The sequence below is a fragment of the Eutrema salsugineum genome, unplaced genomic scaffold (genome assembly GCF_000478725.1).
Source record: "Eutrema salsugineum unplaced genomic scaffold, Eutsalg1_0 scaffold_14, whole genome shotgun sequence".
In the NCBI taxonomy this organism is placed as follows: Eukaryota; Viridiplantae; Streptophyta; class Magnoliopsida; order Brassicales; family Brassicaceae; genus Eutrema; species Eutrema salsugineum.
The window spans coordinates 8,244,520-8,258,691 of record NW_006256877.1 but is presented as its reverse complement, the minus strand read 5'-3'; the positions used below and the strand labels follow the sequence as shown (position 1 = coordinate 8,258,691).

The following is a 14,172-nucleotide window of genomic DNA, read 5'->3' as shown; positions in this document are numbered from 1 at the left end:
AAACCTCAACTTGCCCACTCGTCTGAGGATGGTATGGGGTCGCCACCTTATGCCTTACACCATTCTTCTTCAACAAGTTTTCAAAGACTTTGTTGATGAAGTGAGAGCCTTCATCGCTAATCACCACTCGCGGCACACCAAACCTGGGAAAAATGACAGATTTGAACATCTTTAAAACCACCTTTGCGTCATTTGTGGGACTAACCAGAGCTTCCACCCACTTTGACACATAGTCAACTGCCACCAGAATATACTCATTCCCATAAGATGATGGAAAAGGTCCCATGAAGTCTATACCCCACACATCGAAAATCTCCACTTCCAAGATGAAATTCTGAGGCATCTCATTCCTCCTTCTGATGTTTCCTTGTCTCTGACATGTGTCACACCTGGATATGAATCTCTGCACATCTCGGAACATAGTGGGCCACCAATACCCAGCCTGGAGAATTTTCGACACAGTCTTGAAAGTGGCGAATTGGCCTGCATAAGAGGATCCATGGCAATGAAACAACACTCATGGTATCTCCTCATCAGCTACACATCTTCTGAAGATTCCATCAGAGAAATGCCTGTATAAATAAGGCTCATCCCAAAAGTAGTGCCTCACATCCTTCAGAAACTTCTTCTTTTTGTTTCCCACAAAACCTGCAGGTTCCTGCTCTGCAGCAAGGTAATTTGCAATCTCTCCAAACCATGGGAAACCAGAATGCCGATCTATGTCAACTTGGTTGCAAAAACTCGTCAGAGCAGGTGCTCCGGTGGGGAGTAGGTGCTCGTCGAACCCAGAAACATCTATGGCGTAAACTTGTTCATCAGGAAGGCTGTCATTTAGTGGAATGTCATCATCTATCTTCAGCCTCGACAAGTGGTCTGCAACACCATTATCAATCCCTTTTTTGTCTTTAATCTCCAAATCAAACTCCTGCAGCAAAAAGATCCATCGAAGGAGCCTTGGCTTGGCATCCTTCTTCGTCAACAGGTATTTCAGAGCTGCATGGTCTGTGTGAACAACAACTTTCGACCCAACAAGGTAGGACCTGAACTTCTCAAAAGCATAAACCACTGCAAGAAGCTCCTTTTCAGTTGTGGCATATCTGCACTGAGCTTCGTCGAGTGTTCGGCTGGCATAATAGATGACATGGAACCTCTTTTCTTTCCTCTGTCCCAGCACTGCTCCCACTGCATAATCACTAGCATCGGTCATCACCTCAAAAGGAAGTTCCCAATCTGGTGGCTGGACAATAGGAGCGCTGACTAGAGCTCCTTTGATAGTGTGAAATGCCTCCAAACATGCATCATCAAACTCGAATTTCACATCCTTGCACAGCAGCTGCGTCAAAGGTCTGGCAATCTTCGAGAAATCTTTGATGAAGCGTCTGTAAAAACCTGCATGGCCCAGAAAACTGCGAACCCCTTGACTGATGTTAGTGGCTGCAGACTCATCATCACCTCGATCTTTGCCCTGTCCACCTCGATCCCTTTCTCTGAGATTTTGTATCCCAGCACGATCCCATCTCTCACCATGAAATGGCATTTCTCCCAGTTAAGCACCAGATGCTTCTCCTCACACCGCTGCAAGACCCTGCACAGATTAGACAAACAGACAGAAAAGGAGTTTCCATAGACAGAAAAATCGTCCATGAAAACTTCCATTATGTCTTCAATCAGGTCAGTGAAAATCGACATCATGCAGCGTTGGAATGTTGCTGGAGCATTACACAAGCCAAATGGCATTCTGCGATATGCAAAGGTGCCATAAGGACATGTGAATGTCGTCTTCTCCTGGTCGTCCGGTGGATTGGGATCTGAAAGAAACCTGAATAACCATCTAAGAAACAGTAATAAGGATGGTTAGCCAAGCGTTCAAGCATCTGATCGATAAATGGTAAAGGAAAATGATCTTTGCGAGTTGCAGCATTCAATTTCCTGTAATCTATGCACATTTGATGCCCAGTAACAGTTCTAGTTGGTATCAATTCATTCCTATCATTTTTTATCACAGTGATGCCACCTTTCTTAGGAACTACATGAACCGGACTAACCCAATTACTATCTGAAATCGCATAGATCACACCAGCTTCTAGAAGTTTCATTATCTCTTTCTTTACAACATCTTGTAGATTCGGATTTAACCTCCTCTGATGTTCTACAGAAGTCATTGATTCATCTTCTAAATGTATTCTATGCATGCAAAGATCAGGAGAAATCCCTGGAATGTCATCTAGTGAATATCCTAGAGCTTTCCTATACTTGCTAATTTCACAAAGAAGCAAGACAATCTCTACATTGTTCAATTCAGAATTCACTATCACAGGGTATGTCGAATTGGGTCCTAGAAACGCGTACCTGAGCCCCACAGGAAGGGGTTTGAGCTCAAGCTTCGGAGCTCTCAATTCGCTCCAAGGTCCATCAATCAAGCCGTCGGGAGCAGGTGCTCCAGGATTCAGAGCAGGTGCTCCGTCGGCTTTTTCTGCAGGTGAGCTCTCCTTGCCTTCTAAGCTCATGTACGCCACCAGCCTTTGCATCCTCGTGCTTGCATTCAGCATTTTTGCAAACCCATCAGCTTCTTCACTCAAATACCCATGTTCTCCTTCAGCTTTGGTGAGTGCAACTTCCAGAGGATCGATGGCCAAAACCTCTTCAGCAACCTCTTCAACAATGCCTGAACCATCATCTATGACAAATGTCTGTCCGTCCAGCATTGGTTTCTTGAAGAGTTTATTCATCTCAAATCGCACCACCATATCTCCCAGCTGGAGATCTATCACTCCTCCTTTCACATCTATGATTGCACCAGCTGTGCATAAGAAGGATCGACCCAATATCAAAGGATCCTTGGGTTCTTCATCAAGCTCCAGAACCACAAAATCTGCTGGAATGAGTGTATCACCTATCTGAACATGCAGATCCTCAAGTATACCAACAGGGAATTTGGTTGATCTATCAGCGAATACCAGCGAGATTTTCGTCGGTTTGAATCTGGTGTAACCCAATCGCTTGGCTACAGAGTAAGGCATCAGATTCACACTTGAACCCAGATCGCAGAGAGACCTTGCAAACAGTACATTCCCAATCCTGACTGAGAGAACAAACCTTCCTGGATCACTTCTCTTCTTCAGCACTTTGTTCTGAAGCACAGCACTGCACTCCTTCGAAACCATCATGACACTCTCTTCCTCAACAGCTTTCCCAGACACTAACCCCTTCATGTATCTTTTAAGGGCTGGTATCATCTGAACAGCATCAGCTAGAGGGAGTTTTACAGTCAAATCCTTCAGCATCTCCCTGCACTTTGCATCCTCTAAGTCCTTGCGAGACTTCTTCGGTGGAACTGGGTAAGGTACCTTAGGCGTGTAAACTCTTGCAGGAATGTTTGCTGGAGCAGGTGGCTGGAGCAGGTGCTCCCTCGTTGGCTCAGGGTGCTCCATCGTCAAATCTACGTCTGGAGCAAGTGCTCCAGATTTTGGAGCAGGTGCTCCGATGGAGGAAGAGTGCTCCTTCGTCTTTTTTACGTCATGAGCTGGTTCCTCTTCTTGGAGCAGGTGCTCCACGTCCTTTTCCTTCCTCTTTTCTGAGACAGAGCTTGTTGGTGCAGCATGTAGAGTCTTCCCACTTCTAAGCTCAATAGCATTCACAAACTCATTCCTGGGGTTTTCACCTTTTCCAGGGAGAGTTCCAGGTGATCTCTTCACAGCTTCTGCAGTCTGAGCTACCTGAACATCCAGCTTCTTCACATGAGTCCACACAGCCTCATACTTGCCATTCAAATCATTGTACATGGTGTCCACTTTGGCATTAATCTCCATGGAAGACTTTTGCTGATTAACCAGCAGCTGTTGCATCAAGTTTTTCAGCTCATCCTGCGAGTTATTTGAGGAACTCGAAGAAGGCTGTAGACTTGTGAAAGGCAACTTCTGCTGATTTCCACCTTGAAATCGACTCTGATTGGTGATGAACTGCTTTCCTTGGAAGTTGCTGGAGAAGTTCTTCTGAAATCCTGACTGATTCTGCACTCCTTGCTGCGGATAGACCTGATCCTGAGGGTTCTCAACATTGTTGCTTCTGTAGGATAAATTCGGGTGCATCACCAACCTCATCAGCAAAATGCACAGATCTCTGGTTCTCTCTCAACAGCAGATTCACCTTTGCTGTAAGCTCATCGATTTTGCTCAACTCCACACTATGAACTGATTTGCTAGACCTGTCATACTCTTGGGATTTGTTGCTGGAGCTTGCAGCTAAGTTCTCAATCAACTCATAAGCAGCTTCTTTGGACTTAGTCATGAAATCGCCATTGCTAGCTGCATTCAAAGCATTCCTGTAATCCCAGTTGACACCATCATAAAAGGTTAACAGAATCTGCTCATCAGAGAACCCATGGTGAGGGCACTCTCTTCGGTACTCCTTGTACCTCTCCCAAGCTTCGCAGAAAGCTTCACCAGGTTGCTGTTTAAACGACGAGATCTTGTTCTTCAGAGCTGCAGTTTTGGCCTTAGTGTAGAAATGGTCCAAAAATGCTGATCTGCACTCTTCCCATGTAGTCAATGACCCAGGTGGTAATGACTTCAGCCAGCGCAAAGCTTTGTCCGCAAGTGAGAATGGAAAAAGCTTGCACTTCAAGAAATTGGCTGGTATCCCATTTGATCCAGACGTGCTGCAAATCTCCTCAAAATTTTTGATGTGGTCCATCGGAATCTCAGCAGGAAGCCCATGAAAGAGGTGCTGCTTCACCAATGAGATCAGCTGAGGTTTGATCTCAAAGTCTTGCTTCTGAATGGTTGGAGGAGCAATCGCAGCCCTGTTGTGATAGTAAGCATGCGGACTGTCCTTGTCTCCAATAGCAGGCTGTGGCTGCTCCCTGTCTTGCTGCGCCTTTTGCAGCTGCTCCAATTGCTGTCGAAGCTGTTGTAGCTCGACAGCCATGTTGTCATTGTTGCCTTGATCGCCCATGTTGGCTTGAATAGGCCTTTGACGTCTGTTTTCTCGCTCGACTCTTGCTAGCTCGGTGTTCGACAAAGAAACAAGATCGGTGCAGTTGCTCCTTGTGGATATGTTTGACATACACCTGAAACACACGCAAACAAGAGAACAAGAGAGAAAAATTAGTAAAGCCTTAGTCTGAATTTCAAACCAAAAATCAAAGGTAACGAATTGGTCCCCGTCGCAACGGCGCCAAAATTTGATTCACACTGGATGTACTCATAGTTTCTACTGCAATAGAACAGTGATGTAGTTGTATATAAAGGATTCGGAATCCAGAGGACCAGTGTTACTCTATGACTTTGCGAGGATTGAATTAAAGCTAAGACGAAAGATGGTTTGTTTCGAAAACTAAAAAGTAAACAGAATGGCAAACAACGATTTAAATTCAAATTAAAACAAGCACTAGACCAAAGCAATTCGCAGGAATTTCAGAGATAAGAGTCAGATGACTATTCAGGGCACAAGTGTAACGCAAGTCTCGAACTCAAACAGAAAAGCTTATCGATCCACTGTCGTGATCTCGATAACTTTGTCTAACAACCTAAATCCTAAACTGTCGTTTGAACCTAAAAAATTGCAGACAAGCGTTAGCTAGCAGGTTTGATCTGTTCACGATTTGCCTTAACTTCAACTGTCGTTGGCTAAGGACAAATCACTCACCAATGTTTATTCTAGCAACCTATTACACTTTTGATGAATAGATTAACCTAAAATCGTAGATTGAGTGATCAATTCAACCTAAGCATTAAGTCTAACAATGGTGAAGACAATAGATATCAAGCCCTATTTGCATCTAATCCCTTAACTCATGAAATCCTTTGAACGCTTTAATCTAGCTAAGAGATCTACTCAGACATGGAGAAAAGAAACACAGCAACAGATGAAAAGAAATTCATAGATTAAAATCGCAGAAGAGATAATAGGGTTCAGAATTCTTCTCAAAGTGTAGCAGATTTCTTCTCTCAAAAGCTTACAAGTAAAAACTCTGTGGTTCAGGAAATTGTAAAAGAAAGCGTAAAAAGTCTGTAGAAAAACGTGATTATAAAACACAGGCGGCTGTGGACTTTTTTATTCTCTTTCTCCTCCTAAAATTAGGTAAAAGTCGATTTCCTTATTTTTCTCCCGTCTGGAGCAGGTGCTCCACGAAGGGTCCAAACCGAGAGCAGGTGCTCCGCGGATGATTTCTCCAAAAGCGAATGAAATAGCTCCTTATTGCTCAAATTCATTTCTTTTTGCTCCAATGCCTCCTAAACATTCCAATCCTCTGATAAGGCCTCTAAGTCACCTGAAACTTCCTGAAAAGACTCCAAAAACTCCTAAAACAATCAGTAAACACAAGTTAGAATGAGTCAAAATCTCCACTCATCAGCAACCTAAGTAGATCTAGACTCAACACATCAAAGACAAATTAATAAAGTACTAAAAGCCTAGATTTAATCCCACCTTGATAGTTTTGCAGATCTAGATCTGGATAAAGGAGAGCGTAGGACGAAGGAATCAAGGGGTCGACGAGAAGGCTGGGATTCTCAGCAACTTTTTCTCTCTCCAGCGGCGGACGGCGGTGATCATCGGTGCAACGACGGTGACTGGCAGCAGCGGCTGGCGGTGGATCGCCTGCAGCGGCTGGCGGTGGATCGCCTGCAGCGGCTGGCGGTGGATCGCCTGCAGCGGCTGGCGGTGGATCGCCTGCAGCGGCTGGCGGTGGATCGCCTGCAGCAGCTGGTAACAGCTATTGGCAGCTCGTCGACGGCAGCAGCAGCTGGGATCAGAGGGAATCTCTCTCTCCCTCTCTCTCTCAAAACTCTCTCTCTCTTTTTTTTCTCTGGGTGGCTGCAAATGAGGATGAGGGAAAAAGTGAGTGGAATACTCTCTATTAATAGGGAGAGAGGAGCTAGGGTTGCTGGAGCGGGTCGTCTATTGGGCCTCCTGCTAGGCCTGGAAATTAGGTCTGTTACAACTCTTCGCCCGATGAAAAGATTTCATCCTCAAATAAACTCTCTCCTCATCTGTTTCCTTTCCGACTAGAAAGAGTTCAGGGTACTCACTTCTCATATGTTGTTCCAGTTCCCATGTTTCCTTATGAATGCCATCTCTTTCCCACCTGACTTTTACCATCTTGGTCTTCTTACCATCAACCTTATTCTCTCCGAATTCCAAAATCTCAGATGGCTTAGTCAGAACTATCAGATTCCCTTCCAGGTCGATTAGCAGGTTAGGCAAATGAACTATGGTTCCCTTACTACTTTCCTTTGTAGAAAAATGTGGAACACATCATGAAGTTCAGATAACTCTTGAGGCAGCTGCAAACGATATGCTACTTCACCAATTCTTTTGACTATAGGATATGGCCTCATATACCTCGGCTTTAGATTTTTCAGCTTCTGGTGCCTCTCATTTTCTCTGAAAGCTCTCACTTTCAGGTACACTTCATCTCCCACTTCAAATAAAAATTCTTTCTGGCGGCATCTCCCACTTAAAATGCATAACTTTATGAGCCACTTTCAATCTTGACTTAAGCAATTCCACTTGCTCAGCGACATCTTTTACCAATTTGGGATCCATTTTTCTCATTTCACCTACACTTATCCAACAGAGAGGTGTACGGCACAGTTTTCCATACAGTGCTTCGTCAAAGCCATTCTGATGCTAGAATAATAACTGTTATTGTAGGAGAATTCTGCCGATGGAAGATACTTTCCCCAATTTCTTTTCCAGTCCAGAATACAAGATCTCAATAAGTCCTCCAGAGTCCAAATCGTCATTTCTGATTGACCATTGGTTTGGAGATGATAAGCCATACTCATGTGTAATTTTGTCTCCAGCGCTTCCAAAACGCAGCCGTGAATTTCTCATCCCTATCAGATACAATACTGACCAGAACTCCATTTAATCTCACAATCACGTCCAAATATTTTTGCGCCAATTTCTCTGCTCCATCAGCTTTTCGTATTGGCACGAAATGAGCAGATTTAGTGAGACGGTCCAAAATTACTCAAATTACGTTTTTCTCATCCAGTGGTAAACCCGTCACAAAAGTCCATGGTTACCATGTCCTATTTCTATTCTAGTAACAATAAACTCTGAAGTAATCCATTGGGTGCCATGCGCTCCGCTTTTATCTGATTACACATTGCACACTGCGAGTTGCATTCTACAATGTCCCTTCTCATTCCTCTCTAATGGTAATACCTCCTCAAATCGTGATACATCTTGGTGTGTCCTGGATGAATAGAGAATTTTGAATTATGCGCCTGATTCCACACCTCTTTCCTAAATCCCTCGTTCTGAAAACAAATTTGATTCTTATACATATAAGCTCAACTATCTGTTGTGTGGTACCCGACCATCTTCTTTTCGACAATTTCCTTTAAAGCATCATCATTTTTCTGCTCCTAGAAAATTTTCCATAGTTGATCCATATTTTTCAATGCTTCTAGACCCATGAAATTTTCTTCCACTTCCATCACACACAACTGAAGACTCGCTAATGTCGTGGTTAGATTCTCCATTTCTTTTTCCTTAGCAACATCGCTTCTGCATCGACTCAAAGCGTCTGCCACTTGATTACCCTTTCCCGAACGGTAAGCAATTGATAAACACCGTAATTTTACCATTTTTATGGAACACTTTTAATGTCTTATGCATGTTTTTCCACTCAGTTTTCAATGTTTTATAAGTGATTTCCATGTTTTGGAGTTTTAAAAGACTTTTCAGGAAACTTGGACTTTTGGAGTGCATTTTGGAGAAAAAATACATTTTTGGAAAAATTCAGACCGTCAGAAGGTTGACAACCAATGAAAACCTTCTCACCGTCTAATCATCCGTAAATTTGGAGACATTATTAAGGAGACAACTAGCTTTCCAATGCACTTGTAATCAATGAAATCCAACGGTTATCAATGCACTTAAGGCAAATTAACACAGTTCGGAAAGGTGTAGTAGCTCTCACCGCGGCCAAATCATCTTGCACCGCGGCCCAGCCTCTCTCACCTGTGGTGGACTTACTTCCGAGGCTCAGAAGCCTAATCAAGGTAGAAGTCATTTCCTGCACTCATTTTACAAAAAACCAGACGCCTAAAAGAAGAGAAACACTATAAATACATTGTTTTTAGGTCTTTTGTAACTAGGCTTCTTTCATGCTTTAGAGAAAGTACTTCATTTTTAGTTTTAGGTTTTACTTTTGTGATTTTGTAGAAGGCTTTCTCGCCAAAACCTGTCATCAATAAGATAAGCTTTTCTTCATCCTCTATCTCTTTTCTTTACTGCTTTTGTTTTTAAACCAATGATGATGTTAAGCTCAGCTATGTCTGAGTAGTTACCTTGTTGGGTAAAGAGACCATCGAGAGGGATCCCATGATCGATGACATCTAAGTTTTCTTAGACTAAAGATTTTTATTTTTACATGACTCTCCCATTCATCCCCTTTTTAATGTTGTATGCTGGATTGATCACCCAGTGTCCGATCTAAGGTTGAATCAGAGCCACAAGAGTGATGTATCAGATTGTCTGAACTGAATCTTATGGATGTAATCATCGTAGGAGACAAAAGCTACCTACGGAGGGGGTGTGAGCCGAAATAAATTCCAATCAAGATTGTATGATCTCTTTCGCGGCAAGAGACGAAATCTACATGTCGAGTTAGAGTGATTAGATGATCAGGGTGACGAGAATTGGCTAATCTTATTAGTGTCTATTCTAGTTCTAGAGTCATAAAAACTCTTTATCTAGATTTCTTATGTTATAGATCATGAACCCTAGAGATAAACCCTAAGCTCAGCACTGTTTTTATATTATTTTTCAACTGATTTATTTCAAAGTTTTTATTTCTTGCTTAGTTTATTAGAATTAGTGACAACCAAAATCCCTTTTTAAATCTGATTAGGTCTACAGTTATCTTTAGTATCAGTTAGGAGTCCTTAACACATAAATCTATGTGGATTTGATCCTTAAGTACTACTGCGTTTGTTGTGTACTTGCAGCTTGTTTAGGGTAAAACTTGTAGTTGCCACTGCACCACATCAACAATATCCAAATCATAATCTGCCTACTGGTTAATGGGTTCATTAATGCTTCTACACCAAGAGATCTGGGTTTCAAGTCCCGGAAAATGCGATTTATTATTAATTTGCAGATTAATAGAGATAAACTTACAGTAGGTTTTCAACGTGGTGCATGGAGATCCGTTTGGTGTGTTTGCAGGCGAGAGACTTGTCCGTTGTAGAATTTTCGATATAATAGTTCTCATAATTTGTAATAGAATAGTAGGTCAGTGTTAAAAAAAAAATCTGCCCAACAATTCCATCCATCTTTGCTGCCTCAAATTCAAATCACTTTGGGTGAACACATGTTTCAAATTCTGGTGATCCGTGTATATTTTTACCTTCTCCATGTACAAATAAGCACGCCATATTTTCAAAGCAAACACAACTGCTGCTAACTCCAAATCATGAGTGGGGTAGTTCAGTTTGTGCTTCCACAACTGTCTCGAGGCATATGCTATGAATTTCCCTTCCTACATAAGCATACCACCTATACTCATTCCCTTCCTACATAAGCACACCACTGTCTCGAGGCATATGCTATGACTTTTCCTTCCTACATAAGCACACCACCTATACTCATTTTACAGGCATCGGTGTTGACCTCGTATGGTATTTATGTCCTTGGAAGTACCAATACTGGAGTTTTAATCAGACGCTTTTTCAGCTCCAATCTCAAACATTTCATGAAGGTACGAACCAAATCATGCATGAAACTCTTCATGGAGAATCTCCTTAACCTGTTGAATTCCTCCTTGTACTCTCTCACACTGAAGTTCCCTTGGCGCAAATCCTCAAAAACCCTTTCCATTGTCTCTGGTGGAAAATACTCACGAGAAAGCTCATCCTTGAAGTCATCACATATCAGCTCATAGCATCCACAGACTCCTTCTACCACACCTTCCCCCTAAATCAGTGTCTCGTCCCTCATGTACTGAACTGCTAACTCCCTTCGATAACCTTCTGGGCATCTCATGGACTCAAAATTCCTTTCCAACTCTGTCTTCCAATTGTCAGCAGTGACAGGGTCAGATTTTCCTCTAAATGATTATATATTCATGTCCTTCAGGTGCCTCATTGCCTCGTAATACGTGAATCCAAATGCATTAGGCTGCACCAGAGGCGGTGGTGACACAAACTGCTGATGAAGCGGCGAAGGTGCATATAGTTGCTGCACATTCACTGGTGGTGGCACAAAGGGCTGCTGAGCATGCACTACAGGTGGCACAAATGGATACTGAGCAGGCGCAGGGGGCGGCACATTCTGTTGTTGAACATCCAGTGCCAGGTCAGGCTTATTTTGCAAGTTACCAAACTTTTCCTAGTAATGATGCAACTCCTCCAACAATGCAGCATGAGCTTCAGCTGTCACCTGAGCATGGTTCACTCCATTGTGGTTTCCATCCACCGGAACTTGCAGATTGTTCCCACTCTCATTCACACTTCCCTCAGTGGAATTGATTTCATGCTCATTCACTAGTGGGGCGACTGGAGCATTTATGGCTATCGGAGACATCTGAAATAAAAGAATAAGAGAATCAGCAAGCAAGTCAGCCTGGTCCTGTAAAAACTGATTTTCCTGAAAATAAAATCAACACATAACGAGAAAAGCATTCTAGGTGGTGGTTTTATAGTACTTAAAAAAAATCCCAAAAAAAAGATAAATCCAAAAATCAGAAAACTTTTTTCTTTTTAAACGTTAGTCATAGAGTTACTTTTTCTCTTAACTCGAACTTAAGTTCTGATACCACTTTGTAACAGATCAATCCATCTACCAGACAAACTGAACTGTCACCTTCGATTTCAAATCGGTTAACTACATTTATTGAATAAAATAACCACATTTCTGAATAATACTCTTATTCCATTAACAAATTCAAAGTTTTGCAATTAAAATCCATAATTTAATCTGAAAATAAAACCAAAGTAAATGCATAAAAAGTCTTTAAAAGGAGTAACTGAGATTCAAATAAAACTAAAGAAAACCCTCCCAAACATCACACCACTTTGGACTACTCCTCGTATCCTTTGAGATCGTAATCTTCATACCTACCTGAAAAAAAAAATGAGAGGTGAGCAATTGGGAGATTACTCAGTGAGGACTATACTCACACTTCCACTATATTTATCCTTTTATTTCCAATATGTCAAGCCTAAAACTATACAAGCAATAAGCATTGCTCTACAAGCACACAAGCAATACACATGCACGGGATCATCATGCTACGAGGCATGGCAAACTCTCATCATGCTACAAGGCATGGCAAACTCTCACCATGCTATGAGGCATGGCAAACACATCATCATGCTACGAGGCATGGCAAATACTTTGTTCACAAAGAAAGTTTGTGTGGTTTGCCTCAACCACCAAACGCTGAAAATCATCATTTCTTCGAGGTATGACCCACAGCATACAACAACCGAACTGTTGTGTCCGTTCACAGGTCAATCACCTCGTTCTAACTACTTTACAATCATTAGTCAGTCAAACGAGATGAACAAACAAGTATGCTGGTGCTTCATCTAATGTTTCCTTAATTCAATTCAACATTCTTATGCTTAGATCTATATGCATCAATCATATTCGTGTCTAACACGAAGCAACCTGAGTAGATCTAGACTCAACACATCAAAGACAAAGAAAAATAAATAAAGTACTAAAAGTCTAGATCTAATCCTCACCTTGACAGTTTTGCAGATCTGGATCAAGGAGAGTGCATGAAGAATGAATCAAGGAGTCGACGAGAAGGCTAGGATTCATGGCAACTTCTTCTCTCTCTGGCGGCCGACAGCAGCAGAGGCTGAGAGCAGAGGTAATCTCACTCTCAGAACTCTCTCTCTTTCTTTCTTTCTCTCTCTCTCTCTCTCTCTCTCTCTCTCTCTCTCTCTCTCTCTCTCTCTCTCTCTCTCTCTCTCTTTCTCTCCTCTCTTTCTCTGGGTGGCTGCAAATGAGGATGAGGGAAAAGTGAGAGGAAGACTCTCTATTTATAGGGAGAGAAGAGTTAGGGTTGCTGGAGCGAGGTGGCTGTTGGGCCTCCTACTAGGCCTGGAATTTGGGTCTGTTACAATATTTGTTGTAAAAGTAAGAAGAAGAAATTTATCTTCTGAGTTTGGGTTAGAGATTCCATGTCAATAGGTGAGAATATAGAGGTTTCAAGAGTATTTTTGATAGAAAGAAAACAAAATAATATATATATATATATATATTATATACCTCCGTATGAGTCGCTCTTGATTCTAATCGAAAATGTCCTCTTGTACCACCTAGGAAGGCTATTTTGTCAAGAACTTTCTTCTTTATTGATCAACAATTAAAAATACAATCCTGCCAATATACTAAAAATATATCTCTCTGTCTGTCAAATATCCACACAATTTCATCGATAAAACTACAGAAAGATGAAAAAACCGTTTGGTAAAAACTTTGACTGTAAGTTTTTGGCTGTGAGACTTGTGTTGTTAAAATCTAATTGTTATTTAAAAATTACAGATTTTTAAATTGAAATATAATACTTATTCAAATTAGAATTATTCAGTAAAACATATAATAAAATAAAGAAATGAATCTCAAAATAATAGAAAAATAATAATAATCAATTGATTAAAGACCCAGTTTTCCCTCAAACTGCAATAAAAATTGCTGCAACAAACACCAAACATAAGGCATGGACGATCAATTGGAGTCTTGGCACTGCATGAAATTCTCAAGGAAAAACAGACTTGCTACTTTTCTTGTTTACTTGAACATGCTCCAATTTAAAGGAGATGATATTGTAGTATACAATTATGCAACTAAAATACCAGATTTGTTTTAAAAGTGACTTGGCGATGGTGTACTCCACACCCTTAGTGATCCCGGTTTACGATAGTTTATATCCGAAGAACATTCGACCCACTAACGGCCTTCAGGCCTATTAAGCCCGACTTACGATGTCAGCATTAACATCCAGACTTCACGAAAGATCTCCTAATCTTATTTAGAAAAATGAAATATATTCCCGAAAAATAAATTTTTCAAGAATAAAGGAAGTCACTCTTATCTTCTACAGAAATAAAGAAATCTCCAATATTAAGTCAAGAAGGAAAAGAAAAATCAACCGACTTCAACATCTATGAATAGAGAGCATCTCATTTATTCAAGATTCAT

The 14,172-nt window shown here is 41.5% G+C and overlaps 1 non-coding gene across 1 annotated transcript; it reads left to right on the top strand.

Annotated features, from left to right (window-relative positions):
* Window positions 1–4,375: 4,375 nt before the first annotated feature.
* LOC112088683 lies at window positions 4,376–4,482 on the top strand. The gene has a single exon (XR_002900628.1). It is a non-coding gene; the product is annotated as a small nucleolar RNA R71 (small nucleolar RNA).
* The last annotated feature ends 9,690 nt before the right edge of the window (window positions 4,483–14,172 follow it).